The sequence below is a fragment of the Triticum aestivum genome, chromosome 2B, assembly GCF_018294505.1.
Source record: "Triticum aestivum cultivar Chinese Spring chromosome 2B, IWGSC CS RefSeq v2.1, whole genome shotgun sequence".
In the NCBI taxonomy this organism is placed as follows: domain Eukaryota; kingdom Viridiplantae; phylum Streptophyta; class Magnoliopsida; order Poales; family Poaceae; genus Triticum; species Triticum aestivum.
Window position 1 is genome coordinate 345480963 of NC_057798.1, and position 10511 is coordinate 345491473.

The window sequence follows — 10511 nt, forward strand, 5'->3', positions numbered from 1 at the left end:
GAAACTTGTGGGCGAGGGAACCTTCCTTTCCTTTTTGAGAAAAAGAAAGAAGAGAAAATAAAGGCATGGAGCCTTATAGCTCGTTATTGCTTACCGGGGTTAGGTGCTGCACAAAGTGTCAGATAACGCATGCAAATATAAAGTAAAAAGCATGAAATTGACAAGATGTGCGGAGCACATGAGCTTTACTTATGCACGGGATCTGCGCCCGGCTTTGTACAAAGGATTACATGCAACATCGGCAAGACTTGTACAAAAGGTGGTTGCAGGAATGGGTTCCGGCAACCGCGCCCTACGGGTAAAACTTATGAAGATGCTCAATGTTCCAGGAGTTGCTCACCGGAGTGTCATCTTCGGTCTCAAGGCGGACAGCGCCAGGCCTAGTGACTCGTTTCACCCGATAAGGGCCTTCCCACTGCGGCGTCAACTTGTTGGAATTCTTGGCGGACTGAACGCGCCGAAGAACAAGGTCGCCTTCCTCGAAGCTTCTGGCTTTAACTTTGCGGCTATGGTAGCGGCGCAAAGCTTGCTGGTATTGAGCAGCTCGTACAGCAGCCTGAAGACGGTCCTCCTCAAGGAGCAGCGCGTCATCTTGTCGCAGCTGCTCTTGCTCGAGCTCATCATAAGCGAGCACTCGAGGCGACCCGTATACGAGTTCCGTGGGGAGAACTGCCTCTGCTCCATAGACTAGAGCGAAAGGTGTCTGGCCAGTGGCTCGATTTGGCGTCGTCCTGACCGACCAAAGAACCACCGGCAGCTCCTCAATCCAGTTTCTTCCGCACTTGTGCAGCCTGTCGCAAGTCCTGGTCTTGAGCCCGCGCAGCACTTCAGCATTTGCCCTCTCTGCTTGACCGTTGCTTTTCGGATGAGCAACAGAAGCGAAGCAGACCTTGGCGCCAAGATATTGGACGTACTGCATGAAGGTGCGGCTCATGAATTGCATGCCGTTGTTGGTGCTGATCCTGTTAGGGATCCCGAAACGGCAAACAATCGACCTGAAGAACTTGAATGCTGACTGTGCTGTCACCTTCCTCACTGGTTCCACTTCCGGCCACTTTGTGAACTTGTCCCTCGCAACGTACAAGTATCAAAGCCCCCCACAGCTCGGGGAAAGGGGCTGAGGATGTCGAGCCCCCAGACCGAAAATGGCCAGGATAAAGGGATCGTCTGGAGAGCTTGAGCTGGCTGGTGTATCTGTTTGGAGTGGACCTGGCACGCTTCACACTTGGTTACTTGTGAAGTTGCATCCTGGAGGGCTGTCGGCCAGAAGAAACCTTGCCGGAAAGCTTTGCCGACAAGTGCTCTTGCGCCAATGTGGTGACCACATATGCCTCCATTTATCTCTGCCAACAGCTTTTGTCCATCTTCCCGGTGAATACACTTTAATTTCACACCGTTGAGTCTTCTTATGTACAGTGTGCTGTCGACAAACTGGTACATACTTGACTGCCAGGCTACTTTTTCTGCTTCTTCTTGCTCTTCGGGAAGTTCTCCTGTGTGAAGGAAATGGACAATGTGTTGTGCCCATGCTGGAGCTTGTGGCTCGACAACAAGTACTAAAGGCACATCTACTACTACGGGAACATCCTCTTCTACGGCGAGAACCTGCGGCTCAGCCGGAGCTTGATGTTCCCCGGCAAGCTTGCCGGAGCAAAGCTTGTCGGGAGCGTCTGCTACGACAGAACAAACCATAAGGCTTGCCGGAGCAGACCGCTCCTCAGCACCCTTGGTGTTGATCTTGGGGACTTTCTTGGCGGCGGCTTCAGGGAGCTCTACCAGAGAATAGTCACCAGAAATCAACTTCCTCTTCTTGCTCTGTCCAGTTGATGGCGTTACGGACGGTTGAGTCAGCTTGAGCACAAAGATCCCCGGTTCCACCAGCAACTTTAGTGCGGCGCACTTTGACAGGCCATCAGCTATGTCATTCTGAGCTCTTGGAACATGTTCCATCTGCAGGCCGTCAAAGTGCTCTTCTAGCTTCCTCACTTCATCAACATATGCTTCCATCAACGGTCTCTGATAGTTCTTGTTCACTTGGCGAACGACAAGCTGTGAGTCACCCCTGACAATGAGCTTCTTGATCCCAAGGTCTGCTGTGATCCTGAGACTGGCAAGCAATCCTTCATACTCTGCAGTATTGTTGGTTGCTTGCTCCTTGGGAAAGTGCATCTTGAGTACGTACTTGAGGTGATCTCCGGTGGGTGCGACAAGCAGCACGCCCGCACCGGCGCCTTGCAGGGAGAAGGCACCATCAAAGTACATTAGCCACTCTTTGTTCGCTTCCTTGACGGGGATGCTCGTCTCTGGAATTTCTTCATCTTGTGTTGGCGTCCACTCTGCTATGAACTCTGCCAATGCTCTGCTTTAGATAGTTGATGTGCTCTCAAACTTGAGGCCAAAGCTTGACAGTTCTAATGCCCACTCGACAATCCTGCCTGTTGCTTCTGGATTTTGCAGTATCCTCTTCAGCGGAAAACGAGTGACGACTGTGATCTCATGTGCTTGGAAGTAATGGCGCAGCTTTCTCGAGGCCAGGAGAAGGCCGAAAAGCAATTTCTGCACACCAGAGTACCTTGACCTAGCCCCTTGCAGAAGGGAACTGACAAAGTAAACTGGGCGCTGCACCATTCTCTTCTGCATCTTATCATGCTCCTGCGCAGATCCATCCTTGTCAGGACCAGAGCTTGTCGGCGAAGCCCCCTGCTTGTCACTGGATGCATCTGCCGTGGTTGCTGGCTCATCATCTGCCTCCCTCTCCGCCACTAACGCAGCACTAACAACTTGATTGGTTGCCGCTATATATAGCAGTAACTTTTCTTGTGGCTTAGGTGCGACAAGTGTTGGAGTGGAGGACAGGTATCTCTTCAAGTCCTGCAGCGCAGCCTCCGCTTCCGGAGTCCATTTCATTGGACCTGCCTTTTTCAAAATTTTGAAAAATGGCAGGGCGCGCTCAGCAGACCTAGAGATAAACCTGCTGAGAGCAGCCACACAACCGGCAAGTCTTCGTACATCCTTGACGCACTTTGGTGCTTCAATCTGCTCAATGGCCTTGATCTTGTCGGGATTGGCCTCAATTCCCCGCTGAGACACGAAGAACCCGAGAAGCTTGCCGGAGGGGACTCCAAACACGCACTTCTCGGGGTTAAGCTTGAGGTTGATCTTGCGCAGATTTGCAAAGGTTTCGTCCAAATCTTGAATCAGGGTCGCCCTGTCCTTGCTCTTGACCACTATGTCATCCATGTAGGCTTCCACATTTCTGTGCATCTACGGCTCAAAAGCTTGGTGGACTACCCTTGCAAATGTTGAACCAGCATTCTTCAAACCGAAAGGCATCCGTACGAAACAGTACGTGCCACACGGGGTGATGAATGCGGTCTTCTCCTCATCCTCTTCTGCCATGGAGATCTGATGGTATCCTGAGTATGCATCAAGAAATGAAAGCAAATCACATCCGGCCGTGGAGTCAACAATCTGGTCGATGCGCGGCAAAGGAAATGGGTCTTTGGGACAAGCTTTATTAACATCGGTAAAGTCGATACAAAGCCTCCATTTCCCGTTTGCCTTGCGCACGACTACAGGATTGGCCAACCACGTAGGATGGAGCACCCCTCTGACAAGGCCTGCTGCTTCCAACTTCTTGATTTCTTCTGCGATGAATTCCTGGCGCTCCACTGCCTGTTTCCTGACTTTCTGCTTGACGGGCCATGCATGAGGATAGACGGCAAGGTGGTGCTCAATTACTTTCCTGGGAACACCGGGGATGTCGGACGGTTGCCACGCAAACACGTCGACGTTCGCCCGCAGGAAAGCAACGAGCGCGCTTTCCTATTTGGGGTCGAGAGTGTCACTGATGGTGAAGGTACCACCAGTGCCGTCCTCCTTGGCGGACACCTCTTGGTCTCTGGTGGAGCTGCCATTGTCTTCTTACACTTGTCGGTGGAGCTCGATGGTGCATCCTCGACGGTAGCGCAGCACTCCGAAGATGTCGTGTGGGCGTCGAGATTGTGTGAACCTGATCCGGCGTCCACACGAGCTAGATCTTCATTCTCTTCATCGACATGCCACCGAAGAAGAAGACTTCGGCGGCAGCAGATCCGTCCACGTCACCTCCACCACCACTGGAGCAAACAGGTGGTGGGGAGGACGCTGGCGGAAGAACGGACGTCGACGAGGGAGCTCACGATGCCGCCAGGTCCAAGGACAAGGCTGCACAAACCTCGGCGATCGTACATGTACCACGCCCGTCTCAAGAGGCGCAGGATCAACAGCGTCATGGTACTCGCAGTACCATACGTTTGTTGGGCCAAGATCGAGCTGGTGGATCTCGGGGTGCTCAAGACCAGCATGCACACCAACATGCTGGCACGAGTGAGGCACGGTCGCCTGGACAGGATACTACTCCTTCTAACATAGTTAGGAGTCCGAGCATATCCCGCTCCTCGCACCGTTCGCCATTGCCGCCCACCACTCCAGCAGAAGCTTTGGCGCGAGCTCAACTGCTCCTGGATTACCCTCCAGCGGAAGACAAGATCGACCAATGGAGGGCCACCATTCAGAGTCTCATCGGCTTTGCCAATGGCGACACTCCGCGGCAGCCAAGTGTATCGCGGCCGCGGCAAGACTGCCAGGCACGAGCCGGTGGCGACGAAACCGGTGGGGGTGCAACCACCATGCACTCTCCATCCCGAAGGCCAAGATCGCCGACTCGTCGGATCCACCTCGACAGCGACTCCACCGCATCGTTAGATCCATGAGCTCGTTGCGATCAGCGCCAAGTTCTTCACGAACGACAGCAAGAAGACGCTCGTACTCGCATCGAGCGCCGGAGAGAAGCGCGACGTCAATCCGACAAGCGCGCTGGGCCCTTTGTTGACGTGCATGCGCCAGGGGAACCAGGCGACTTGCCGTACGCGGTAGGTTGCCCTGCGTTCACTCGTGAGCTGCGGCAAGTCCAGTGGCCCAGTACCAAGAATTTCAAGCAAGATGTACCAGAGAAGTACGACGGCAAGACGCATGCGTCGGGGTTCCTCAGCATCTACACCATCGCGGTGCATGCTGCCGGAGGACGGGACGACAAGATCCTTGCCAACTACTTCCCACTGGTGCTCAAGCCCAATGTCAGATGCTGGCTCATGCACTTGCCGGACAACTCCATATCCTCCTGGGCTGATTTGTGCCACCAGTTTGTCGGCGCCTTTACAGGCGGCCACAAGCCTCATGGCCAAGAGAGCGATCTTCATCTGCTCGCCCAGAAGGAAGGAGAGCCCCTGCGCAAGTACATTCAAAGATTCAGCCGTGTACAGCACAACATCCCAGATGTCCACCCTGCCGCGGTAATCAGCATGTTCCATCAGAACGTGCGGAACCACAGGATGCGGGAGGAGATGGCGATGTGCAAGATCAGAGATGTCAGTGAGCTATATGCCCTGGCCGACAAGTGTGCACGTGCTGAGGAAGGGAGGAAACTCCCCGGAGAGAACACAGGAGCAGAAGGATCTGATAGTGAGGACACTGCCCCGGCAAGGAAGAACTGGCGGCGGAACAACAGGAAGAAGAAAGGCAAAGATGTGCTAGTTGTTGAGCAGTCCGGCAAGAAAGCCGAAGCTAGTAGCTCCGGCAAGGAGGTTGCCGCAGCTGTGGCAGTCGCCGACAAGCAGGACGGCACCAACAAGCAATACTGCAAGATCCACCGCACCAAGGGCCATGACCTCCAGAGCTGCAAGAAGGTCGAGCAGCTTGTCGAGCAGCAAAAGGCTGAATACGAGCGGCGCGACAAGGAGAAAGCTCAGGAAGGTGCTGGAGGAGCTAGCAAGAAACGTCCCGGCCGAGGAGGACGCCGCGGCACGGCCAAGCAGCGGCAAGGAGACAGACCTCCCCGCGGCCGCGACAAGGATGAAGATGATGACAATGATGAAGATATGGATGAACATGAGGCCGATGAGCAGGAGTTCCAGAAAGCCACAGAGGTCCTGTGCGTTGACGGCGGTGCTTCTCTGCATACTTCACACCGCCAGCTCAAGTAGTGGGTGCGGGAAGTCAATGCGGCAGAACCACCCGTCGAGTCACGCAAGCCTCTGAAATGGTCCAGCACGCCTATCATCTTTGATATTGAGGATCACCCTGATCGCATAACTGCGGTCGGGTGCTTGCCGATGTTGGTTTCACCAACTATCCGCAACCTCAAGGTCACCAAGATGCTAGTTGACGGCGGGGCCGGCTTGAACTTGATCTCCTCCGCGGTACTCTAGAAACTCCAGATCCCTGATCGCGAGCTCGAAGAGACCGGCACGTTCCAAGGAATCAATCTGGGAAGGAGCAAGCCGAAGGGAAAGATCACGTTGCCGGTAACATTTGGCAGCGAGTTGAACTTCAGGACTGAGAGGGTCACTTTTGACGTTGCTGACTTTCCATTGCCTTACAATGGGATACTTGGCCGTCCAGCACTCGCCAAATTCATGGCAGCCTCTCATTATGCATACAACGTACTGAAGATGCCAGGCCCGATAAGTGTCATCTATGTCCCTGGCGACAAGAAGGATGCTCTTATCTGCGCCGACAAGATCTACCGGGAAGCAGCAGCCGCAACAGATCACAAATCACTTGCTGCTGAAGCTCCCGGGGGGAAGAAGAAGACCAAGTCCGACAAGAGTTCTGATGCCCACTCCGGCAAGCGCACCTCTTCGGAGTGCTGCGCTACCGACGAGAACGCACCATCGAGATCCACTGGCAAGTGTAAGAAGACAATGGCAGCTCCACCAGAGACCAAGAAGGTGTCCGCCAAGGAGGACGGCACAGGTGGTACCTTCACCATCAGTGCCACTCTCGACCCCAAATAGGAAAGCGCGCTCGTTGCTTTCCTGCGGGCGAACGTCGAAGTGTTTGCATGGCAACCGTCCGACATCCCCGGTGTTCCCAGGAAAGTAATTGAGCACAACCTTGCCGTCTGTCCTCATGCGCGGCCCGTCAAGCAGAAAGTCAGGAAACAGGCAGTGGAGCGCCAAGAATTCATTGCAGAAGAAATCAAGAAGTTGGAAGCAGCAGGCCTTGTCAGAGGGGTGCTCCATCCTACGTGGTTGGCCAATCCTGTAGTCGTGCGCAAGGCAAACGGGAAATGGAGGCTTTGTATCGACTTTACCGTTGTTAATAAAGCTTGTCCCAAAGACCCATTTCCTTTGCCGCGCATCGACCAGATTGTTGACTCCACGGCCGGATGTGATTTGCTTTCATTTCTTGATGCATACTCAGGATACCATCAGATCTTCATGGCAGAAGAGGATGAGAAGAAGACCGCATTCATCACCCCGTGTGGCACGTACTGTTTCGTACGGATGCCCTTCGGTTTGAAGAATGCTGGTTCAACATTTGCAAGGGTAGTCCACCACGCTTTTGAGCCGCAGATGCACAGAAATGTGGAAGCCTACATGGATGACATAGTGGTCAAGAGCAAGGACAAGGCGACCCTGATTCAAGATTTGGACGAAACCTTTGCAAATCTGCGCAAGATCAACCTCAAGCTTAACCCCGAGAAGTGCGTGTTTGGAGTCCCCTCCGGCAAGCTTCTCGGGTTCTTCGTGTCTAAGTGGGGAATTGAGGCCAATCCCGACAAGATCAAGGCCATTGAGCAGATTGAAGCACCAAAGCGCGTCAAGGATGTACGAAGACTTGCCGGTTGTGTGGCTGTTCTCAGCAGGTTTATCTCTAGGTCTGCTGAGCGCGCCCTGCCATTTTTCAAAATTTTGAAAAAGGCAGGTCCAATGAAATGGACTCCGGAAGCGGAGGCTGCGCTGCAGGACTTGAAGAGATACCTGTCCTCCACTCCAACACTTGTCGCACCTAAGCCACAAGAGAAGTTACTGCTATATATAGCGGCAACCAATAAAGTGGTTAGTGCTGCGTTAGTGGCGGAGAGGGAGGCAGATGATGAGCCAGCAACCACGGCAGATGCATCCAGTGACAAGCAGGGGGCTTCGCCGACAAGCTCTGGTCCCGACAAGGATGGATCTGCGCAGGAGCATGATAAGATGCAGAAGAGAATGGTGTAGCGCCCAGTTTACTTTGTCAGTTCCCTTCTGCAGGGGGCTAGGTCAAGGTACTCTGGTGTGCAGAAATTGCTTTTCGGCCTTCTCATGGCCTCGAGAAAGTTGCGCCATTACTTCCAAGCACATGAGATCACAGTCGTCACTTGTTTTCCGCTGAAGAGGATACTGCAAAATCCAGAAGCAACAGGCAGGATTGTCGAGTGGGCATTAGAACTGTCAAGCTTTGGCCTCAAGTTTGAGAGCACTTCAACTATCCAAAGCAGAGCATTGGCAGAGTTCATAGCAGAGTGGACGCCAACACAAGATGAAGAAATTCCAGAAATGAGCATCCCCGTCAAGGAAGCAAGCAAAGAGTGGCTGATGTACTTTGATGGTGCCTTCTCGCTGCAAGGCGCCGGTGCTGGCGTGCTACTTATTGCACCCACCGGAGAGCATCTCAAGTACGTAGTCCAGATGCACTTTCCCAAGGAGCAAGCAACGAACAATACTGTAGAGTATGAAGGATTGCTTGCCAGTCTCAGGATCGCAGCGGACCTTGGGATCAAGAAGCTCATTGTCAGGGGTGACTCACAGCTTGTCATCCGTCAAGTGAACAAGAATTACCAGAGTCCGTTGATGGAAGCTTATGTTGATGAAGTGAGCAAGCTAGAAGAGCACTTTGACGGCCTGCAGATGGAACATGTTCCAAGAGCTCAGAATGACATAGCTGATGGCCTGTCGAAGTGCGCCGCACTAAGTTTCCCGTGGAACCAGGGATCTTTGTGCTCAAGCTGACTCAACCGTCTGTAACGCCATCAACTGGACAGAGCAAGAAGAGGAAGTTGATTTCTAGTGACTATTCTCCGGCAGAGCTCCCTGAAGCCGCCGCCATGAAAGTCCCCAAGATCAACACCAAGGGTGCTGAGGAACGGTCTGCTCCGGCAAGCCTTATGGTTTGTTCCGTCATAGCAGACACTCCCGACAAGCTTTGCTCCGGCAAGCTTGCCGGGGAACATCAAGCTCCGGCTGAGCCGCAGGTTCTCGCTGTAGAAGCGGATGTTCCCGCAGCAGCAGATGTGCCTTTAGTCCTTGTTGTCGAGCCACAAGCTCCAGCATGGGCACAGCACATTGTCCATTTCCTTCAGACAGGAGAACTTCCCAAGAGCAAGAAGAAGCGGAAAAAGTAGCACGGCAGTCAAGTATGTACCAGTTTGTCGACAGCACGCTGTACAGAAGAAGACTCAACGGTGTGAAATTAAAGTGTATTCACCGGGAAGACGGACAAAAGCTGTTGGCAGAGATACATGGAGGCATATGTGGTCACCACATTGGCGCAAGAGCACTTGCCGGCAAAGCTTTCCGGCAAGGTTTCTTTTGGCCGACAGCCCTCCAGGATGCAACTGCACAAGTAACCAAGTGTGAAGCGTGCCAGTTCCACTCCAAACAGATACACCAGCCAGCTCAAGCTCTCCAGACGATCCCTTTATCCTGGCCATTTTCGGTCTGGGGGCTCGACATCCTCGGCCCCTTTCCCCGAGCTGTCGGGGGCTTTGAGTACTTGTACGTTGTGATCGACAAGTTCACAAAGTGGCCGGAGGTGGAACTAGTGAGGAAGGTGACAGCACAGTCATCAGTCAAGTTCTTCAGGTCGATTGTTTGTCGTTTCGGGATCCCTAACAGGATCATCACCGGCAACGGCGCGCAATTCACGAGCCGCACCTTCATGCAGTACGTCCAAGATCTTGGCGCCAAGGTCTTCTTCGCTTCTGTTGCTCATCCGAGAAGCAACGGTCAAGCAGAGAGGGCAAATGCTGAAGTGCTGCATGGGCTCAAGACCAGGACTTTCGATAGGTTGCGCAAGTGCGGAAGAAACTGGATTGAGGAGCTGCCGGTGGTTCTTTGGTCGGTCAGGACGACGCCAAATCGAGCCATTGGCCAGACACCTTTCGCTCTAGTCTATGGAGCAGAGGTAGTTCTCCCCACGGAACTCGTATACGGGTCGCCTCGAGTGCTCGCTTATGATGAGCTCGAGCAAGAGCAGCTGCGGCAAGATGACGCGCTACTCCTTGAGGAGAACCATCTTCAGGCTGCTATACGAGCTGCTCGATACCAGCAAGCTTTGCACCACTACCATAGCCGCAAAGTTAAAGCCAGAAGCTTCGAGGAAGGCGACCTTGTTCTTCGGCGCGTTCAGTCCGCCAAGAATTCCAACAAGTTGATGCTGAAGTGGGAAGGCCCTTATCGGGTGAAACGAGTCACTAGCCCTGGCGCTGTCCGCCTTGAGACCGAAGATGGCGTACCGGTGAGCAACTCCTGGAACATTGAGCATCTTCGTAAGTTTTACCCGTAGGGAGCGGTTGCCGGAACCCGTTCCAGCAACCACCTTTTGTACAAGTCTTGCCGATGTTGCATGTAATCCTTTGTACAAAGCCGGGCGCAGATCCCGTGCATAAGTAAAGCTCTTGTGCTCCGCACATCTTGTCAATTTCATGC